We start from the raw sequence: 24807 nt of genomic DNA on the forward strand, positions 1-24807 counted from the left end.
AGCAGACATAGACATTTCTGAACAGACTTAACACAACACATACCAAGATTGGACATTTTTATTTTGTCTGAAAGATGCAAGATGCATCTTGAATTGTGTCGGTTACAAAACTACTTTGTTTTACAAGATTTTGTTTAATCAGGTTAACCTTGAAGGATAAATTTTGATCTTGAATTTCCTGTTTTCATCGTATTACAGTACTTTCCAGCTGAAATTATAAATGGACAAAGTCAATTTATTTACAAATATTGCACACTGCAAGTTGCATTTAGGGTGAAAACTAAAAAATGCTTAAATATACATTTCTGAACACCTTCAGAAAAAATATAGGCAAGTAACCAATCACATCAGGTACAGTATAAAACGGTTAAATACAAAAAGGCAAATTTTAGATCAATGAAAATACTACAAATGAGCAAACACTTGCTTAGTGAACAGTTATGGGTGGAAACAGGTCAGAGGGTTCAGCTGAATCTAGAAGGGTTCAGGGGTCAAAGGGCAGATGTGTACAAAGTCGCTGGGGTCAAAGGGGACGGTATTTATTGAGGGTGGTGTGGTCGAAGGTAAAGGACATTATTATGAGTGGCAGTTCTTTGCTGTTAGTGATTAGCTTGAATATTTGGAGGTTTTAAGGCTAAAGAGAGGCCAGGGAGGGGAATGGCAGTGTCTCTGTGCAAGACATAAAGCCCAGGTCTCCTGTGTTTATTCTGATGGTTTGATGATTGTGAGCGTTTGGCTCGGCCGTAACATGTGATATACAGTGGCCCTCAAACGTCTGAGATGCAATGGAATCAAAATGAATGATTTTGATTGGAATGAAAATTTTTTAATAAAAATAAATAGATATGTTATATAATTATATAATATTATTTCTAGGTCACTCATCAAATGCAAGAGAAATGCATTAGTGACATTGCTCATGAGACTCTTCGATCAGACACTCATCAGGTTTTGTTCATGTCAGCCTTTTCCTCAAATTATTATGCTGATATATATTAAATAAAAATGAAAAATGAATATATGCACAACTCATGCAGAGCCCTGCACATAATATGTGGGAACATATTCCCTCATTTTAGTTCAATCGTTTTAAAAAAAGATTTTTTTTCATGATTAATGAATTTATTCTCTCATTTCAGTAAATTGTGGTCACGTTGTATTAATACATTCCCTATTTTCATTTAATTAAAATGAGGGAACGGATTAATTTGTGGACATGATATGACTAAAACAAGGGGAAAGAAATTCTTAATTCATGGTCACGATACATATTTATGTATGCATTTCATTTAGACATTAATCTAAAACAACAACAACAACAACAAAAAGCATTGAATATAAAATAAAACATCTAAAAAAAATTATGAATTCTTAAATAATAGTCTTATAAAAAAAAGCTATGTATACAATACCAAATAAATTAAAATATGATTGATAAATGTATTTTCTTGAAGCGAAAGAAATTTGCAGACTTTAACAGGTTTTTAATTCATTTATACAAGTGAGGAATAAGTCCAAAAGTTTGAATTTACTTTTTTTTTTAAAACAAAAACATTTAGGAAAGTTAAATAAAATATATATTTTTAGATATATATACTTTCGGACCCTGCTATACATGAACAGCTAGTAAAGTGCTTCCAAATGGCCCTGCGCGGTGTTGATATTCATCAGCTCTTGGATCATTTTACAGTAAATGATGCTTATAATAGTGCATCAAATGATACTTGTGTTAGTGAACACAGCTGTGAACTCAGTGACTCTGTGTGTGCGATGGCAGTGATCATGCTTCAAGGAGAGACGAAAGGACAGAGCGTTAAGGTTTGCTTATGTCTTACGTGTGTGTGCATGTCTGTGCACAGCATCCGCCCCAAAGCGGAGGTACATTCATTTTTCTTCAAGACAAAGAACATTTAAGAACCTCATTAAACTTTTTACTGTTACTGCCACAACCACTGACGGACATCATAATGTAGTGTATGTCACATTTAGTTTGTTCTCGCTCTCTCTGCTGATGAATTGCATCCTAACCAGGTGCGACACAATAAAAGTCATCATACAAAGTGAGATGCAATGGAAAGCAACAAAATCAGAATAAAAGCAATGATTTATGTACGTAAATATATGCGGAGCAGAATTTTTGACCAATTGCATTCATTTATTTGAGTGAATTAATTGGTATGTAAGACTATTATAAAAAATAAAGCCCTGATAGAATTTATTATAATAGCCAATATTTATTTTAAATGACCCAAAACAGAAATTACTGATGATATTATAAACCTATTTTTAGATTTTGTTCAAGATTAAGTGTGAACAACATTAACAGTTAATCTAAAACTATAAAATGACTTTTTTCATAATCAAATTAATTAAAATCTAAATAAATTAAATGATATCTTTTCTTGAAGAAAGCAGAAATGTCCTGATTTGAAGTCTTTTTAATAAATTTGTTATTGAAGGAAAGTACAAGAGTCTGAACTCACTTAAAAATTATATATAAATAATTAAAATAATCTAACATTTAATACAATATATATATATATATATATATATATATATATATATATATATTATTGGCAGGGCTATTCAGAGTGGCAGGACCAAAATAGAAGGCAATATGTCTCATTGTGGCACTTTATGATCAAAATCCTAAAAAGAAATCATAATGCGATGAGCGGTAAATCGTGTGTTGTTCCTGGTTAGGATGTGGTTTAAACAGATTAAACAAACCCCAGACAGCTAAAGCTCACATCAGGTTATTACAATATCAGCATTAATGCTAATAGCAATGATTACAATCATAATAAAAGTCCTACAATGCAAAAACGATTGATAAGATCATGTCATTGAAACACACTAGTGCAGCGTGAGAGAGGGAACAGGAGAACGGGATCTCCCATAGGAGAGGACAGGAGCGGGAGAATATGGGAATCTCTCTTAGAGAGTCTCACATGGTAGTCTCTACGATGGTGTGGCTGTGTTTGGTGAAGCTGTGGATGCCGTTAGGGTCCAGCGGGTGAAGCAGCTCACTGTTCTTCTGGCTGTACTCCTTCGGACGAGAACTCGCGCCTCCTTTAACTGGCGCCGCCACAGCTTTGATCCGCTGAACACAACACATTCATTGATTTGAGGATGTTTTCAAGACTATTATTAGTGACAGATTTTAAGACGATAGCAGATTTTATGACACAGAAGTGAAATCATGGATGATCTTATTTAAAAAGAACCTTTCTTGTTTTAGAGTAAGTGTGGACATCTATTTTATGTTTGCTTTTTATTTGTGCGCATCAGTCGTCCGTGAGGGACTGATGCGCTGTTTTTTGTTTATTTTTGTAATTAAAGTCTTTATTTGATTGTCCGCCGGTTCCCGCCTCCTTCTTCCGCATGAATATGAAGGTTTTATTATTACAAAAACCAATATCAAAACAATACAAAATTAATTAAAATATAATTGTTAGATTTCTTTGCTTTAAAAAAGTTGAAATTCACGTATTTTAATAGTAAAAAACTAAACAAATAAACATTTATTTTAGAGGGGAAGTAAAAAGAAAAAAGTCTGAATTAACTTTTTATTTTCTTAATTTTAAAAGACATTTTACAATTAAAATCAAAGTAACAAATTACATAAAAATAAAAAAAGTTACTGTAATATATCCTTTAAAACTATGACTATTTGAATTATTTATACAATGCAATACAATAAAATACATTATTTATACTAATAGTATAATAGTATTTATACTTTATATATATATACTTTAATATATATACTTATAAATTTATTTTCATGAAAAATGATTTTTTACATATTTAGTGTAGGGGATTTTTTCAAATTTTTCAAATTTTCTTTTTTTCTTTTTTTTTTTTTTTTTTCATCATCCTTGGACAAAATAGTTTTGCCCTAACTTAAGAATCATCCTGATGTCAGATATATTGTACTAAAAAAAAAATCTCAAAATGTCAATAGATTTGTATACTTGACATATTTATGTGCAATTTAGGAATTTCTCACCTCTATCAGGGATCCGTCTGATCGGATGATTTTGATGACGACCATCATCGGGATGCAAATCATAGAAGTCAGCGCAAGAGCCCAACCCAATCCAATGGACCAATCCGGATACTTGTAAAACTTGTTATAGGTGAGCGGCTTGTACTTCACCAGTGAAAAGACAAAACATCCCTGAAATGGAAAGATGGGAATGAACACAAACCATTGCTGCTGGCCATATTTCTCAAGCATGAATTGTGTTTGCACACTTACAACACAAAGGACGGGTGTGATCAGCATCCAGCTCCATTTCATCCAGCTGTTGGGTCTGTAGCCGATCATGTCCTCTATAGCATCGTAGAAATTATCAGCCCCTGAAAACACACACATGCATCTTTATTCCTTTTTCTTTTTTTTTTTTTTGCTGGGTTTTTCAAATCATCAACACTGAAAACATGAGGAACAGTAGGCAGATTTCATGTGGGGTCACTCAGGATGAAAAACAGAGATCTGAAATAAACCCAGATGACTGACGTGATTATATAAGACTAAATAAGATTATACAGTATAAGATTAATCTCAGCAAACATAGTTAGACTCTTGATTGAGCAACATTAATGAGCTTAATGCAAAGATCATAAGAGGCATGACGCTACAAATGAGCTCAGGATTTTTGTTGTAAACACAAGTGACCAAAGCTTTTGAAGAGACACCCGTTTAATAGTAGTGCATACAGTATAGTGTGTGTTTATGATTGTTTACAGTGTTTTATCACATGACTCTTTTATGCTCACATTCACAGTCTAATACCTTGATTTGTATGATGATTTGTGTGTCTGGGCATGTGATGCACAACATCCATATGATCTGGTGTATATTAATATATCCAAAAACCATAGGCAGTAAGATTGTTAAATGCTTTTTAAAAGTCACTTATACTCACCAAGGCTGCATTATTTGATCAAAATATAGTTAAAACTTCTTCTTTATTTTGTTAAATATTATTTCAACTGAAAATTTAAATTAGGAATTCATTCTGCCTAGCAACCACCAAGAACATTTATTTGAAATAGAAATCTTTTTTTTAACATTACTGTTATTTATGATAAATAATAATAAAAAAAGAAAAAATCAAGTTGACCCCAAACTTTTGAATGGTAGAGCATATAGAGGACATTTTATATGTTTCAAATGTATATACATTAGGAATTAAAATTCTTAAATAATTTTAAATTTTCCATCAAATGTATACAAATGAATTATAATATGATTGAAATATTTATTTCCTTAAAAAAGTAGAAATTCACTGATTTGAACAGTTTTTTAAAACACATGTATTATAGATTGTATTATAGTCTGAATGAACTTTTTCTTAAATAATTAAGAGAAAATGTTAATTAAATTCTAATAAAAAGCCTTCAGTTATTATAAAATATCCTTTAAAACTAGACTCTTTTTCTCTAAAATATATATTTATATAATACTAAATGAATTAAAATATGATTGCTAGATTTCTTGTCTTGAAAAAAAAAAGTAGAAATTCCATGATTTTAAGATTTTGTATACTTTTATTATAGTGGTGAAGTAGAAAAGTCGAGCACTAGTGAGCACTTACCGTAAACCCAGGCTACTGCAACACATTCAAAGAATGCAACCCAGAGAAGGCACACACCGCTGGCGGCGTAGTAGTCAAACAGCTGGAAGACGTACATGCCTCCCTGAGAGAGACAGACAGATGCACATTCAGCCTTCACACACCCTGAATCAATACAACACACTCCTCCGTCTCACTCTCTCTTACTTTAGTGACCATGGTGAGTCCCAGCAGGTAACTGATGAGGCAGATCACAGCGATGAAGATCTCTCTCCAGTATCCCTTCCTTAGGAGGGATGGGTGCAGGTCCACCAGAGAGGTGATCTGACCCTCCACTTCTACAAACTGAGGGCAGAAAAAACTGAACTGATTCAAGAAGTGCCAGTGCTATTTGACAATTATTTATGTACCACTGTAGTATTTATTGATAATTTCTATTGTTTGTTTTATTTTCGGTTTTATTACTTTTTATTAGTTTTTCTCTTTTTAGCCTTTATGCATTTTTTAAATTTTAGTACTTAAACTTATTGATTTCAGTAAGTTTACATATTTTTATATTTTCAGTTTTCATTTTGCATTTTAGGTTTAGTGCATTTGTAATTTTTAGTTTGTGCTTATATAATTTATAAATAAATAAATTCATTATTTTAACCATTTAAGTACTTCAACAAACTTATCTATTTCATTTAGTTAACTTTTTTATTTTTACATGTTCAGTTTTCAGTTTAATTTTAGTAATTTTGTTATGTGCTTTTGTTAACTTTATTACTTTTTTAAAATATTTATATTTAGCCGAAATGTATTTCTATGTAATTTTTAGTCATTTTAGTATTTATTTCTAACATTTTATTCATTTAATATTTATATTTTATTTTATTTAATCTTATTTCAGTTAATTATTATTATTATTTTTTTATTTTATTGTTTTAGTTGATAATAACAACACTGGTGAGTACTTGTGACTTAAACTGTGTGCTTACTGAAAAATTATATAAGCTGCTATAATAAACTGTCACTGGTCATTTGTTGTGTTCGTTTGGATACAATAAATCTCATTTAAACTAACTTTATATTCCATGAAAAAAATGAAAAAAAAAAACCTGGAATAAAGAGCTTTTGTCACTTGTTGCTGTATGATTTTGTGCCTGGAGTGACAATACAGTTATAAAGATTTGTGATTTAGAGAACAATGCAACCATTTAACTTTATGTAAATGAGAAGTGATGTGATTTGGACAATCCCAATGTTTGTGAATCAGAAGTCATTTGATACATTGCATAAATGCAGTCCAGTATGGACACCTTCTAGTGTCCAATAGTACAGCATTGTTAGTTATTACCGTTCTTGTTTTCATAGATTTTAGTTTTTTCATTTTGACGTAGGCATATAATTTTAGTTGACAAAATACAAATTTCTTTGATAACATTTAAACATTTAGCAAACTTAAAATTGCATAAACATTGAAAATGTTAAACCCATCATGGGTTTACATTCAATGTCATTTCATCATGATTACAGATTGCCCTTGATTTTCTGTGTTTTAATGACTGTTTAACATATTGCATTACACGAGAAAGTGTTATTATGGATTATGAACCTGTATTTGGCCAGAAGTGATGGTTTACAGTTAAAATGTTTTAATCGATATGTTTCTTAAAAACAGGCAGCTTTTCACTCACAAGATGTTAACTGACGGACTGGAGTCACTGTGGGGTTTTTAGAAGCTGTTTGAATTCTCAACCAGGAAACAAACTCATTCAAATCTTTGATGGCCTGAGAGTGAGTAAAAAAAAATTCAGCAATTTTTTATTCTTTTAAGTACCGGTTTTGTTTTTGAATCTTTTAGTTTAGGTTACATTTAGTAGTGGGATTGACGCTTAAAAAAAAGAAAAAAGAAAGAACAGGTAAGTAAAATAAGGCTTCATGCTATATTTTTTCAATCATTATGTAAAATAAAGTATAATTATTATGAAAATGTGTATGAGGACTGATTTTTTTTTATGATGACTATCCCTGATTAAACAAACAAAACATTAAATAAACATCATTAACAAACATTTTCTCAAAAAACATTGTTTTAATGTGTCTATCCTCTTGAAGTCATCTACAAACAAACAATGGTGACATTTTACCCTGACCTGTGGAGAATCAAAACCTACGTGCTTCAACACACAGTCTGAGGGATTATAAACTGGAGCGTGAATGACTTTCATAATAATGGCACCCTTATTTATATCCACACACTTGTTTGCTGGTGTGTGTGTGTGTGTGAGTGTGTGTGATGTAGGTGTAATTTTACACACACATACGCAAAAGGAAATGTGATCTGCCGCACGTTGGCTTTTCCGCAGGTCATATGAGCCTGGAATACCTTCAGCGTCTCGTGATATGTGAGTGAGGGGGTGTGTTTGTGGGAGGCAGCCCAAAATCTAGCGGCGTAATTAAACACACATCACATAGAGATGATGTTTCACATCAGGACTGAGCACTATGTTGTTAAAGGGGGGGGGTGAAATGCTCGTTTTCACTCAATATCCTGTTAATCTTGAGTACCTATAGAGTAGTACTTCATCCTTCATAACTCCAAAAAGTCTTTAGTTTTATAATATTCATAAGAGAAAGATAGTCTGTATCGATTTTTCCCGGAAAAACACGACCGGCTGGAGGCGTGACGTGTGGGCGGAGCTAAAGAATCACGAGCGCCAATAGGCTTTTGCGTTGAGAGCGTTTGGAAGCTGTGATATTACCGTGAGGACAAAAACATCCAAAACAAACCATGGCTTACAGTCAGATTCAGTTTATATTTATGATCCAAAATCAGATCCAGAGGCTGAAATTTAACAAGAGCAGCATCAGCAACAACGTCTCTATGTGGTATGTACTGAAACTGTATATATTTGCTTAGCAGTTTTGGAAAATTACTAAGTTCCACTTTGTCGTCTTTTTTTTTTTATCTTTTTTTTTAAGCTGTACATGTGGAAAGTGCAGTTTGATGACAACATCGCATGTTGTTTACTTGATGTGCTTACGCGCCGATAGCTAAGTTAACAACACAGAGATATCTGAAGCAGTTTTACTCACCGCCTGCGGTTCCAACACACGATCCTGACCCTTTTTCGTTGGGACTGCATTATCCTTAAGAAATAAACGATGTGCAAATCCGTCGTCAAACTGGGCCTTGTTTGTAAAACAAGCATCTTCGAAATGCAGGGAACAAACACTTGCACAACTCCGTTGATGCTCTGTAAAAATAAACTCCATCCACTGGTCCCTTAATGCTGTTTCTCTTTTGGTAATCTGTGCAGGGTTGTCTTGCCCTGGCAACCAAAAACACACTTCTTTTGTGACATTTCGCGACGCTCTCGCTCTGATCAGTGAAGTCTGTTGTGCTCTCAGTGCTCTGCTATACAGGAGCGCGCTCTCTTCCGGCAGAAGTGTCCTCAGGACCCATATAAGGAAATTCCGCTCCATCTAACGTCACACAGACCCATACTCGAAAAAAACTTTCCGAAACTTGTGACAAACCGGAAGGAGTATTTTTGGAACGGAAATACTCCTTCAAACGTACAACTTAATTTTTGAAACTTTGTCCATGTTTAGCATGGGAATCCAACTCTTTAACAGTGTAAAAAACTCAGTATGCATGAAATAGCATTTCACCCCCCCTTTAAGTTATGACCTGCTGGCTTAACCACCACCTCAATGTTTGCAGTATTTGTTCTTATACCAGCACACTCATATGTCACACCACCCAGAGGATCATTTTATTACTCAGAGGTTAGTGGCTAGGTGGCTAGTTTGTCTTAAAGAAATAGCTCACCCAAAAATTAAAAAATGAATTGCAGCGGGAAGTGTAGGTGTGTGTTTGTGTGTGTCGATCTCACCTGACTGTCTAGGCCCAGCAGCAGAAGCATTATGAAGAAAAGTATGGCCCAGACCGTCGGCAGGGGCATCATTGTGATGGCCTTTGGATACGCGATGAAGGCCAGACCAGGACCTGGGAAACAGAAATAAAGGACGTCATAAAGAAAAGCTTATCACAAGACACAATACAATATATATATATATATATATATATATATATATATATATATATACATATATATATATACACACACACACACACACACACACACACTATCACAATCACTGTTAATGCACAATCACTGTTTCAGATCGACTAACCGTAATACTGTAAGATAAAAAAAGCATAAATCTATCTACAGGAACAACAGACATATCATTCACTGATGCATTTCACTTCGCAGCACTAAACATGACAATGCATATAATTCCTTGCCGGCAACACACCAAAATAAGCTTTAATAAATATTCATATGAAAAAATGTATTAATAAATGAATATTAATGACATTTTTATAGTTATGTTTAATGGGTCTCACTATGTGCAGTATAAGCACCAAACTAAATCTCCAGGTGTTCTCATGAGAGCCAGAATGAAAAACTTATCTGCATCTTGTACATGTATATATTTATGTATATAGCATACATGCAGCAAAAGGTCTTATAATTGTGAGTTATATTATTTAAAAAAAAATATACAAATGAATAGGCTGTAGTGTGAAGTCACTTTATACATACAGTATAGTCAAGGAACTGCATAAAATAAGATAACTTTCACATAGTATGCACATGGATACTTTCTTCTTCTCATTCCAAGAGTTCTGTGTGAGCAGGTTGGTGACCTTTGACCCTGAGCATTACCTGATTCGGCCACATCGGCGATGGCCACGCCCTGCTCCTGAGCCATGAACCCAGGACGGAGAAGATGGCAAAGCCTGACACAAAACTGGTACCACTGTTCAGGCATCCGAGCAGCATGCAGTCCCTGAACACACACACAATATCTGTACAATAAATAGACAGCATATAAATATTAACATAAAAACATGTGAGTCCTCACCTGTAACAGTTATACTTGTACTTATTATAGCTTCCCAGTGATGTCATCGCACCAAGACAAATAGCATAAGAGAAAAAGATCTGCGTGCCTGCATCAATCCACACCTACATCGGTCCACAGACACAGAGATTTCAGTGTGCTACATCACATACCATCAAAAACAAAGATTTCTTTCTGCCTGTCTCAATACCTCAGGGTCTTTCAGGCGGGTCAGATTGGGGTAAAGGTAAAACTTGATGCCCTCGGCAGCGCCAGGCAGAGTCACACCGCGAACCAGCAGCACAATCAGCATGAGGAAAGGAAACGTCGCTGTGAAATAGACCACCTGCAGACAGACCGAGAACAGGTCAGAGGGGTTTGTGGATTTCTATTATGAATATAAAACAATTATACACCTACATAAAGCAAGCCATGTTCACAAATAAAACCCACTGAGTGCCACAAACTCTGAAAGGAAGGCGTGTGAAAGTGCACATTAATTGGGTCCTATTCAAGAAACATGCGCAGAATGGATTTCTGTGTAATTCGCTCATTATTTCGTAAAGCGCTGCATTGGATTAAATGTTTTTACAAATGATTGGCACGAAAATCAGTTCTACTCGTGTTTCAAGAATGAGGCTCAGTGTGTCTGCGATTAAAATCCAAAATCAAAACGTATCTCTATTTATTTCATTTTAGTTGACTGTTCAAAGCCATGGTTATGTTGGGATGTCTTATGACAGCTGTGACTTTTCACATATTTTAAACTGAAAAAATTGATTCTTTTAAAGACCCTGTAAAATCATTGTTTTTGTGTGTGTTTTTTAGTTATTTTTTGTTAGCTTATAGCTCATCTATACCCTACCAGTCAGTAAGAATTTTTAAATTTCTTCTTGAAATCAACTCATACAAATTAAATTGATTGAAAGTGGCATTAAATACATTTATAATGTTGCAGGAGAAATGCTGTTCTTTTGAACTTTTTATTCATCAGAAAATCCTGAAAAGAAAATGTATCACACTTTCCACACAAATAACAGATAATAAGAAGACATGTCAAATCAGCATATCAGAATGATTTCTGAAGCTGATAATTCAACTTTGCAGCACAGAAATAAACAACATTTTTAAATATATGCAAATATAAAACATAAATAATATTTCACAATGTTTCAGTTTTACTTCAGCCTCAAGAATGTTACCGCTGAAGCCAAATGGCCATGTATGCTATGTGCTTCAATAAAGGATCAAAATATATTTATTCTAATTATTCATCTTGCTTATTTTCTTTTACAATACGCAATATAATATCATATAAATCATACAGTACTGACATTAAAAATACCAGAATTTTTGTCGTTCTTAGCTACTTCTGTAATCAACACATAGTAAGTTTCAATCTGGATCTAATCGAAAATTGGGGAAGTCAACTTGACTTATGAATATTAATATTAAGTATTCCTGTCTGATTTATTGAAAGGCCAGCAACAACCACTTGGCTTCTGCTTGGTCATTTTATGCAGTCGGTTACATCTAAAATATAATGACCAAAACTTGGGGGGACAAACTTAGATATTCCTACACTCTCAGAAAAAAAGGTACAAAAGCTGTCACTGGGGCAGTACCTTTTCAAAAGGTAAATTTTTGTACCTTTTAGGTACTACCGTATTTTCCGGACTATAAGTCACACTTTTTTCATAGTTTGGCTGGTCCTGCGACTTATATTCAGGTGCGACTTATTTATCAAAATTAATTTGACAAGAACCGAGAGAAATGAACCAATAGAAATGAACCAAGAGAAAACATTACCGTCTAAAGCCGCGAGAGGGCGCTCTATGCTGCTCAGTGCTCCTGTAGTCTACACTGAAAACAAAGAGCGCCCTCTCATGGCTGTAGACGGTAATGTTTTCTCTTGGTTCTTGGTTCTAAATAAATGCGACTTATAGTCCAGTGCGACTTATATATGTTTTTTTCCTCATCATGACGTATTTTTGGACTGATGCGACTTATACTCAGGTGCGACTTACAGTCCGAAAAATACGGTAATATGTACACTTTAGGTACTAATATGTGCCTTTAAGGTACCGATATGGACTCTTTAGGTACAAAGGTGTGGCTTTTGAAAAGGTACCACCCCAACTTTTGTACCTTTTTTTCTGAGAGTGTAAAAGTTAAATGGCTGTTACACCCCTGCTTGTGACATTTTTCCGGATTTTCTCATCCTCTCCCTCACCTTGCCGGTGGATTTAACTCCTTTCCAGATGCAGAAGAAGCAGATGATCCAGACAGCCAGCAGGCACAGCGCCAGCTCCCACTTCAGACCGCCGACCTCGTCGATCCCCGAAGAGATGCTGAGGACGTTCCTCCTGCAGGTGACATCAGAGTGATGAGGATGAGCGTAGAGCACCTGTCCTGCACACACACCCTCAGGACGACACTCCTACACGCTCGATACTCACTCCCAGAATTCAGTGACCGGTGAGGTGAGGTTGGTGAGGTTGGTGGCGTTGGTGGAGAGCCAGAGGGTTTTGTTCTTGCGGACGGTGTCCTCCACACAGTTCCCGGTGTTCCAGCTGTGCCTGCAGCGAGCCCAGGGCAGCTCGTGCTGGAAACACTGCAGCAGGTAGTACAGACCCCACGCCAGGATCACGATGTAGTAGATGTTCAGCAGGGACACGATCACGATCGAGGCGTAGCCGATTCCTGAAGCATAAACAGAATATAAGTCAATATGAAAGCATAACTCCCCCTAATTGCTTTCCTAAAATACATATCTGGTTATTTTTATTATAATTATATATAAATGTTTTTATATAAATTATTTTGTATCTACATATATATATAAATTATATCATATATAAATATATTTACACTACCATTCAAAAGCTGTGTTGATTAAAGGTGCTGGAGGTAAGTTTTTGACTCTATACTAAAGCATTAAAATACCATAAAATGTTCACAGATATTTAAGAAACATGAAAAGTTAACATACTTGTTTATTTGAAAAACAATGTTACAGTCAGTTATTCTTCTTTGAAAATGTGTGTCCCCGGGTCAGAATGTAGATCTCTGTTTTGGTTTGTGAAATCAGGCCACTGTCAGTTTACCCAATTTTATTTCAGCAGAAATTTGGCGGAAAACACAAAGTATTTCATTTAATTCATTTTCAAGTGTGCTCGTTCCTGTTGGTGTCATCAATCTGGCAACCTGTGTGTGCATCAAGTCTGAGGAGGAGGGGCCGGGTGAAAAAAAACTCTCCGATATTTTGAATTTGGACTGCAATACCTAGTTCAACCACTCGATGTCAATTCTACAAACAGCACCTTTAAGTGGTTTAGGTGGGTTTTTTTTTTTTTTTTTTAAAGAAGTCACCAAGGCTGCATCAAAAAATATTATGAAATATTACTACAATTTAAAATGGCAATTTTCTATTTGAATATATTTTTAAATGCAATTTATTCCTGTGATGTCAAAACTGAATTTTCAGCATCATTACTCCAGTCTTCAGTGTCACATGATCCTTCAGAAATCATTCTAATATACTGATTTGCTGAAATGAAATAAATAAATAAATAAATACTACTACAACAAACTGGAAAATTTTAACTTTGTTCGTTTTCATTTTATGTATGTATGTATTTATTTGTTTTGATTGTTTATATATTTATCTATATTGTTTTATTTATTTTAATTTAAGTCTGTAATTTTGATTCATTTCTTGCCCGAGAGCCATTAAGGAATCATTATTCATATTATGTTCTCTAATGTTATAAAATATAAATTATTGTAAATGTCAACAACATTGTTCAAATTCCATCGATCTGTCACTTTATTCCAGTCGTTAAAATAAATTAACTCCTACTTCTTTAAATATGTCTTTTATATTTAGGGTTTTATGGATCATTACTCAAATATTTAGTAGCTGCACACAGCTGAGTTAATGAGTCTAGCACAGCTGAAGCGACAATGAAGCTTCACCTGTTGGCTCTGACACGTCTATGTCTAAAATTGTATTTTTGGTGTTCATTTTTCTAGGGCTGAGGGCAGGCAAAGGCTGAATGCCAGTTTTATGCTATAATTAATATAAAGTGCCACAAGCTCACTCTGTGGTGCCAGGAGCTGCTGTGAAAGCTGACAACAGAATGCCAAATGTGTATTTGAGTATGTATGAGCAGGACTTCACAGTAGGTGCATTTGCGTGTTCATGAGAGGATAGTCAGCTGTCAGTGAGACTAAGAATATAATCATTGTGTGGAATGGGACAATGGGCTCACGCTGTCAGGAAATATAACTCATCTGCACCGTGTGTGCTGATTACAGCCCAGCCTTGCGAGAGACGTGCCCGTGCAAGTGTGTATATAGAGGTCAGGAACCAAAATAATAGAAAGGAGTGCTAGAGGGTCTATGGGAAAGTTTAAAGAAAAGCAGTGTAAAGAAAAAATAAATAGATCAAATTAAACTAAATTATTTAATTTGATTTAAATCAATGATAATAATTTCATATATTTGATTTAAATAATTCTCTTAAATGAAATGTTAGAAAATAAATAAATACAATTATTTAATTTAATTTAATTTATTAAAATAAATAATAGATTTAATACATTTTATTTATAAAAATAAATACATTTAAAATAAAGTAATTAAAATACTATTTAATAATAAAAAATATAAAAATACAATTGTACTTACTAATAAGACTAAATAAAAAAAATTAATAAATAAATCAAATATTAAATAAATCAATACAATTGATAAAATATTAAAATTAAGTTTAAACAAAAATAAGAAAAAAAGTGTTATAATTAAAAAATAATGTAAAAAATAAACTAAAACATTTCAATAACTAAAATAAATAAATTTGACTAAAATAAAAAGAAAAGTTAAAAAAATACAATTGAATAAATAAAACATTTTGTATATTTTACACATTATTAATCAGGTCTTTTTACATGAGAATATATAGCTGTTATATAGATAAGTAAAAAATAAAGAAATAAACATTAGATTTTTTATAAATGCATAATACAATTATTTTTGTTATTATAAATATAAATTATATTTGTTTTAAATAAAATTAATCTGATAAAAATAAATAAATGAAATGTGATTAAATTAAATAAAAATAAGAAATGCATTATAAAATGTAAAAATTAACAAGATCAGCAAATAAAATATTAAGTAAATAGATTTAGCTAAAATAAGATAAAATAAATTTGATTTAAATATGTAAAACATTTACAAATAAATAAATACAAGATTAATAAGACACTAAAAATATATATATATATATATATATATATATATATATATATATATGTATATATATATATATAATTTATATGAAAATACTGCTTCTAACACATCTACTCCATTTGGCTCCTGAGCTGAGAGGAGATCCCATCGCAAGCATCTCAGTCACCTCTCACAGCTGTTGCCATGGAGATCAGAATACATGTCCAAATGCAGAGCGGTGTGTTAGTCACAGCAGCGCAAATCAAACAAATCATGGGGAATTAAACGCACATGTACTGCATGTGTATGAGTGACCAGCATCCCGCTCACACACAGATAAGAACACACAGAATCTGAACATGACGACGCGTTTGAAAAGAACACAGCATCTTCTAGTGTTGCCAAGCAACCGCAGCAGATGCTGAAACAGGTCAGAGTGAAGATGATTTAATGAGCCACATCTGCAGCTAATCAGACTCAAAGCACATCACTGTAACGACCGTGCTGATTGGTCGATGCCGCCGTGAGGGTCCACGAATAGCCGGTAGGGGAGATGGGAGCATTATGAAATAAGATTTATGCTGATTAAAATGAGCTTGAGCCGAATGAGTCATTAAATACAATCAAAGTCAGGCCTGTCTCATCCTCTCTCTCTCTCTCTTCACTCTCTCATCCATTTGTCTCACCAGTGAAAATGGGGCAGAGTTTCCCCCAGCAGGTGATTCCTCCCTCAGAGGTGAACTGACCGAGTGCCACCTCCAGAAAGAAGATGGGCAAACCTCCACCAAACAGAAAAATGAAGTAGGGGATGAGAAATGCACCTGGAAACATCAACACAAGATAAGGAAGGTGCACATAACACAGAAAAACTATATATAAAAAAAAAACTATAAAAAGTCAACTTGGCAAAAAAAAAAAAAAAAAAAAAAAATTAAATAAATAAAGAGAAATTACTAAAGCTGAAATAAAAATAAATAAAAGCTAAACAGAAATAAAATGATAAAAGCACATAATAAAATTAAAATAAAGTTAAATTGAAAACCGAAAATATTAAATAAAAGCTAATTCTAAATATTAAATACAAAAGCGTATAGATACTACGAAATATAGTATTATATTTAGTACTGATATAGTGTGAATATAGTATACAGTATGATCGTTTTATACAAATATTTATTAGCACAGAACAGAATTCAAAATATTAATATTTGAATTTGTAAATCATGCAGAAGGTCAAAATGTATTATAAAACACTGTTCTACTTTAGAATAGGAACAGATTTGCACACATTTTTATATTTTTTTTTGCAATGAGCTCAAAGGTTTTAAAGGGGTAGTTCAGGTTCAGGTGATAACCAAACAGAATTTAACTTTTTGGGTGAACTATCCATTTAATGTCACAGGATTATGTTTGCATGTGAAATTAGCAGTTATTTACAGCACACAAAGATTAAAGAGTATTACCTCAAACTTATTTTGTTGTCATATTACACATGTAAACACACTCACCTCCGCCATTCTTATAGCAGAGGTACGGGAAACGCCAAACGTTGCCTAACCCGACGAAACCTCCAGCCACGGAGAGAACGAAATCCAGCTTGCTGGCCCATTTCTCTCGCTGTGGTGCTTTGCCCTCCGCCTCGTCCTCGGGACGCGTGCCGGGACTCTTACCAGGAGACGGCTTCAGCGTGTCCTTATGGAAATCTTTGAGACACTGCAACTTTTCTTTCTGTGCCATACTGAGAACGAGAGAGGAGAAGGGGTTGAGAATGATATACACTACGATCAAATGAAATGAATACTTTTATTCAACAAAGATACATTAAATTTATAAAGTGACAGCAAGGACATTTATAATGTTGCAAAATATTTATATTTCATAAATGCTCTTTTTTTTTTAACTTGATATCCATCAAAGCATTCTATAAAAATCAAGCAGCATAATTGTTTAATAATAATAATAATAATAATAAGAAATTAATCATTAATAGCATTAATAATAAAAAGACGTTTCTTAAGATATTAGAATGATTTCTGAAGGATCATGTGACACTGAAGACTGGATCAACGATGCTGAAAATTCAGCTTTGCATCACAGAATTTTTTTAAACATATAATATAACAGAAAACAAATATTTTAAATTGTAATAATATTTGTAAATATTACTGTTTTTACCATATTTTTCGTCAATTTGATCTTTCGACAATTAGATTCCAATGAGCCATTAAATCACAAAAAAAATCCATCTTATCTCATCTGGAGAACAAGCCATGTGTCAATTTATTGTCATTTCATTTGTCACCAGAGAGTCAGAAAAGCTGTGTCCGAGTGCTAAACTCGTACTAGTCAAATGCCCTTGTGTCTGTGTTTTTGTGGCCATGAGCAAAGAAATATTGCAGGGTCACAACTCATCTTATCTCAGCCACCATCAGCCTCTTTCAACCGTGACCCCAGTAATGACCTTCTAAGCATGCCCTGATCTCTCATTAGCCTTCATACAGATAAACACTGATAGCTCACTATCAACAAAAGCTATGTTAATTCATGTTAAATTAACCAATGTCATAAACTGAGAAGAAAGAGCCAAGACAATGAATCGGAAGGCCACAACAACAGACAGCTGTAACTTAACCTTGTCTGGATATTCAGCTGTGAAGGTTATAAAGTACACTCCAGTTCACAAACTGGATGTATTAAAATAAACAGAGCATGTGGAATGGGGATAAAAAGATGGTCTAATGCTTTAATTATACTTTAAAGTGAAGCAAACGGGATATTATAAACTGAAATGACAACATTTAAAGCTATCATCTATAATGGAAATTTAGTTCATTGTTGTCTAGTCTTTCAAACTAGAAAACTTTACCAACTTTACACAATTGAATTTCAGTAAAGTTTAAGTTTTAGTACAAGGTGCAATGATATTACAGAATTTTATTTCGATATTTTACCACATATCATTGTAATGCATGGTATTCTTCGAAGTACAAGAATATCATAACCCATGTTAACAGGTAACATTCACATAACTTTCAGTTTTTTTTTAAATTGTTGGGACAAAATAAACTTTAAATAATGTTTATGGAACGTTCTTATGACATTATTAATATTTGATACACTTTCTCATTATATATATATATATATATATATATATATATATATATATATATATATATAAATTAAAAACAGATTTTTTAAATGTAAAGTTTCTATAACTTTTTCAAAATAGATGTTTCTTAAGTTCACATAACCAAGAAATGTTCTTAATTAAAAAACTGGACATTTAGAAAAAAAAAACATTTCATAATGTTTTCAAAATAATAAAATGAAATGTTCTTCTACTGTTTGCACAACCAAGAAGAAACGTTCTTAATAAATAAAAAGAAAACGTTTAAAAAACGTTCAGAAATAACAACATGTTTTAAATGTTGCGAGAAAATTCAAATGTAACATTCTCATAACATTTAAAGAAGGATAGAATGGAATATTCCTCTAATGTTCACATTACAAAGAAGCAGCATTCTTAATAATGATAATAATAATACAATTACAATAAATAACGTTTTCATAATAAAAACGTTGTCAAAAAGTTCTCAAAACTTTGATAGCTGTGAATCAACCCTAACCCTAACTGCAGCAGTAGCTACTTTTTGAGGAGGTATGAAGTATTGGGGTATTGAGGAGAAAGTGCAAAGTACTGTTTCTACAAGGTCATCTCATATCATGCATTATAAAACTAAATCTGTCTGCTCTCAAAATTGAACCTGAAAAATATTTCGCTCGCGCGTCGCCAGGTGCCCTAATTCTCCGGCGCGCGCTCCTGATTACATTACTTTTTCAGTGCGTGTTTAATTTGGATACCCAAGCTTCTGAATAAATTATAAAACCTCAAAACGGGTTTTTAGGATACTGCAATTTCGCACCACAAACAAACACAGACATAGCACGAGCCACAATAAAAGGCTTCGCGTGCGGACACGCCTCAAACTCTCATTCACTTGTGAACCAATTGAATCTCCAATGTACATCTATCACCGAGGGGTTTGCGTTCACCACACTAGACCAATGGACACAAGAACTTTGCCCCAAGAACCTACATTGTGTCTGTGCGCGTGCCGGTGTTACATGAACCCACATGACAGGTTTGAGACAGATCTGTCTCACGCGCTGTCAGTGTTTACATGCACGAGCAGTGCAGAATAAATTCACATTAACCTACATTTTTATTGAGCTGTTAAAACGCGCGCTATGCTAACGATGCTCTGTGATGGTCCTGAGGGTGCTGTCACAAGCCTTTTTCTGGCTATATTAGACTGGTATACTGTTTACCAGTACTTACAATTCATATTCAATTACAGTGCATCTACAATAAATTGATTGCATTTAATATTTAATGGCATTAAGCTTTCAAAAGCCTGTGAGAGTACAAAAGTAACTAAGACGCATAGATTTCAATACAATGCCAGAAGCTGAATTAAATTAGTTCATTCAAAAATAAAATAAAGTCTAGACATAAAGGTGCGCTTCCCAAAGACTCGATTTTAATTTAATATATATTTTAATTTAAAAAAAATGACCACCCGCCTTAGACAAAAAATAAACGAGTAGTTAAAACGTTAATTAAATGTAGGCTACATAAAGATGCACTTAAAGATACAGTTCAGCCTCCGCTGACCTGTAAAGTGTCACTCACCTGACAATGCAATGTGTAGCGCAAGTCCGTCTCTTGTTCTTTTGTCTTTTTGTGGTGAGGCTGCAAAGCGAGGGAAATAATCTTTACGCCCTCTCCCTCCGACTTCTGTCTTATATTCGAGTCCATGTAATAACGGAGAGAGTGGAAAAACACCAGGCTCTCGTGCAACAGGAGTGTTCCTTAAAGAGACAAGCACACGCTCACTTCGCATCCATCAGCGTCGCGCGCGTCGCTCCACTGGGCTTTAATTGTGTTGCTTGGTAATGAGTTGATATGACACCAGCAGGGGGCACAGAAAGCTGAATCCTTCACCGAGTCTTATTTATATTTCATAACGTTTGTTTGTTTGTTTGTTTGTTTTTGTTTTTTAATGCATATTTAAAAGTCGCTTAGTTTTCAAAGATTAGTACCTGAAATACTTATACCAAAATGATTTCTCGAAAATCAACATTCTGTCAATCAAAAAAGAACGGTGATTAATCTCTGCTTAGCAGCGCTGAGAAAAGTAACAGCAGGCATCCAAGCAGTTTCAGCAGCTGTCAGGACAAGAATTGACATCTGAATAATGGTGCTGAAAACATTATAATCCATTTAATCAAAGAACACCAAGTTTAGAATTAAAATTATAGGCGCGTCCAAACTGACCAATCATATGCAAGTGTTTAGATACCAAATGGACACAGCGACCCCCATTGGAACTCAATTGAGACAAGTGAAGCCCGTTTTTAGCTATTTTTAGCACTTCAGTTTCTGACGCGCAGACTCAAACGAAGCTTGATGATGTCAGCAACCTGACAGACAGATGTTAATCTTCTAGTAGCTGTGCGTGCAAACTGCCATCGTTAATCTTGCAGAGACGACGAGCTTGAGCAGGGAGTTCTTTGGCGTGAGTGAGCAGGAGTAAGTATTCTGATTAATTATTTTGTATAGTATTTTAAAATGTAACGTCAGTACGCCATATTAAGTTAATTGCCTGCGAGCTTCTCCTCCTGTCTGTACGGTAATTTCTCTACTGTGCGACAGAGAGTCGTGTGGTTGTGATGCAATCGTTAGCCTATTTTTACAAAAACTGTTTCTATGGGGCCATAATGTAACATAGAAGGTCGCAGGCGACTTCAACTTCCGGTTAACTTCCTTCCCGCCTGGTTCTAAATAAATGCGACTTATAGTCCAGTGCAACTTATATATGTTTTTTTCCTCATCATGACGTATTTTTGGACTGATGCGACTTATACTCAGGTGCGACTTATAGTCCGAAAAATACGGTATGTCCAAAGGCTGATTGTATGGCACCGATGCCGAGATAATTGTGTCTGTCAATCACAGCAAAGCTAAAGGATTGTGATCCTCAGTGGTGTTTTTCCATAAAGCTATGTGTCCTTGTCTCTCCTTTTCTTATCTGCTTTAATAAAGTCTTATGATTGCATTTTCATTCAAGGTCATGGATATAAAGGCTTATTTTTGTGGCATTTGAAGCTATTTCAGTACATTTCTGCTCTTGTATAGTGTATAATAAAGAGTTGGTCACCCAAACTCATGACATACTGTACGCATGTGTGAGATTGTCTGCAGACAGATGGCCTGTCCATGTGTCCACACTGTGCTGATCACTCAAAAGGTGAGAGCTGTGGTCGTTACACTATACGGGATGGCAGCCTCTCGCTGCTTTGGTTCTATTATTTTTTTACACATACATGCTGTCCATGTAGATGTGTGTGGCGAGTGGGGCGGGGCCGAGAGGCGTGGGAACGAGGAGTGAGGCCAGGTGTAGTGATTGGAGATGAGCTACACCTGCGCCCCACCGCCAGTCTTGAGTCCCACGTAGGAGATGGAAGGATATAAAACTGGAGTGACGACCGTGAAGGACGAGAGAGGACCAGGCCTGGGACATTATGTTATGTTTGCTTTTTATTTATGCGCACCAGTCGGCCGTGAGGGGCTGGTGCGCTAGTTTGTGTTTATTTTTGCATTATTAAAATGATTTGATTGAGCGCCGGTTCCCGCCCCCTTCTTCCCGATGATATGGAGATTAATCTCGTTACAGTGGTGCCGAAGCCCGGGAGAAGGAGGGACGCGCTGCTGAAGATCCCTCGCCGCTGTGGTGAATCCGCGGTGCCCTCGAGCAGGCGAGGTATGTGCCGCCAGGGACGCTCGAGGCGGTGGGCTGGAGCGAGTTGCCGGGGACGGGCGAGCTCGCTGCCGACCGCCCACGACAAGGAGGGGCGGCTGCCGTCCGTGAGGGAGCGGAGGAGTCGGCGCCGTTCGCCAGGGGGCCGGAGCCTGCCGCCTCCGTGACGGAATCCGGAGGGGCAGGGAACGGGGGACTCCTGCCGCTGCCCAAAATCGGAGGAGCCGTCGCCGTCCATCGGGCGGCGGAGGAGTGTCGCGCCGTCCGCCGAGGGCCGTCCAGTGCCACCGCCAGGCACCGCGGAGGAGATCACCCAGCTGGTGGAGGGCCGAGCAGCAGTGCGTCTGGGAACCGGATTTTTTTTTTTTTTTTTTTCCTCTCTCCCCTCTCTCGTCCTTGTCGCTCCTCCTTCCATCTCCTTTTCTCTCGCCTCGTCTGTCCTACCCCCAGGTTCCTGCAGGTCCCCGTGAGCGGTCCCCCCCGGAGGGAAGGGGGGGGGGGGGGAGTAGAGCGCCGTCTCGGGAGTACCCCCCGGCCTGCGAGGGGCGATGGGGGTATGTGGCGAGTGGGGCGGGGCCGAGAGGCGTGGGAACGAGGAGTGAGGCCAGGTGTAGTGATTGGAGATGAGCTACACCTGCGCCCCACCGCCAGTCTTGAGTCCCACGTAGGAGATGGAAGGATATAAAACTGGAGTGACGACCGTGAAGGACGAGAGAGGACCAGGCCTGGGACATTAGTTTTATGTTTTGGCTTTTATTTGTGCGCGTCAGTCGCCGTGAGGGGCTGACGCGCTGTTGTGTTTATTTTGGATATTAAAATGAGTTTTGATTGTGCGCCGGTTCCCGACTCCTTCTTCCCGATGATATGGAGATAATTCGTTACAATGTGCATGCCATATACATATGACAATATTTAATCTGTCAATGCACAAATGTGTTACATGCTTTATTTTTAAAATATCACTGCAAGAATTTTGTTAAAGTACTTGTTATGAATACATTGTTATGTAATAAACATATAAACCAATTTAAAATGACATGCATTGCCTTTTAAAATACTATTTGCACTGTTGTATCTAAAATACTTCTCGAAAGGTCAAAACATAGCTGATTATTTTATATTTCACATATATATATTATATTGCTATATCAACCAACTTAAAATTACATGCACTGCCTTTTTATATACAATTTATTACTGTAGAATCTAAAAACCTTATTGAATGGTCAGAATACACTGTGCATTATACAGTGGAGATCTAAAGAACACCCTACAATTTCCAAAATATCAAGGTCACTGCTTAGTCTTATTTGAAGGTATCCTAACAGGAGTAAAAGGGCAGTTTTTTTGAGCATATTTCATTGGATTCTGAAGCACAGCATAAATATCTTAAATTAGATATTTGAAAAATAATTTAGAGAAAACTTACAGATACCTCCAAATTATTGGTTAATCTGGCACCTGGTGCTAATTTCATTAATTCTATGACAAACCCTATTTAAGGCCGCATTCCTCTTATTTTCACTGAGATTGCAAGATTACGGCTGCTCTGATGTGACTGAAACCCTGTGACAGGAAGTTGTTCAGGCTAAAGGGATGAAGCTTTCTTTCACATTACAATATTAACATATCAACCAATTGACACATATTGACATATTCACTGTATTTAAAAATAATTTTCACAGCAAATATGAATATTTGTTGGTATTTGTTTTGTATTTGATTTTAAACTCAACATTTTTGTCTTCAATCCTCTCCCATATGAGACACTTTGTATGACCTGAGCATTAAGGCAGTGTTGTGAGCCATTAAGACAATGTTGAATTCAACAAGAATTCTAATAGTCCCAGCAAGAGTATGTGAGTGGTTAGTGTGTGGCGGTGAACGGGGTTGCCAGGTTTCCTCGCTGGCCTCTGGAGCCGTTGGTCACCTAGGAGGAGATTAAAGAGCGAGGCAATGGAAAAGGTTGTATTTTTATCCATGCCAAAATAATAGCAGTAAATCAGCTCAGCTCCAAAGTGCTGAGTCCAGCTGTATTCGGCTTGTGTAACACTGACATTTGCATGTGATGAGATCTCTTTGCTTGCACTTAATTGAATTCCAAGCAGCGGAATGCAAAGAGCTCATTGTTACTTATTAATTATTGGTGTTGTCATTAGTTGTGCATTAGTTTCTCGGGTGTCATGTGGCTGGATTTTCTTCAGTAGTTTTGATTTGAGATTTTTGTGCTGTATTTTTAGACGTGAAGCAGGTGGACTATGGGA

At 35.5% G+C, this 24807-nt stretch overlaps 1 pseudogene; it reads right to left on the reverse strand.

Annotated features, from left to right (window-relative positions):
• Window positions 1-2580: 2580 nt before the first annotated feature.
• Window positions 2581-20598, reverse strand: LOC113080125 (sodium- and chloride-dependent taurine transporter-like; annotated as a pseudogene).
• Window positions 20599-24807: the final 4209 nt, after the last annotated feature.

This window comes from Carassius auratus, unplaced genomic scaffold (genome assembly GCF_003368295.1).
Source record: "Carassius auratus strain Wakin unplaced genomic scaffold, ASM336829v1 scaf_tig00030267, whole genome shotgun sequence".
Classification (NCBI taxonomy): Eukaryota; Metazoa; Chordata; class Actinopteri; order Cypriniformes; family Cyprinidae; genus Carassius; species Carassius auratus.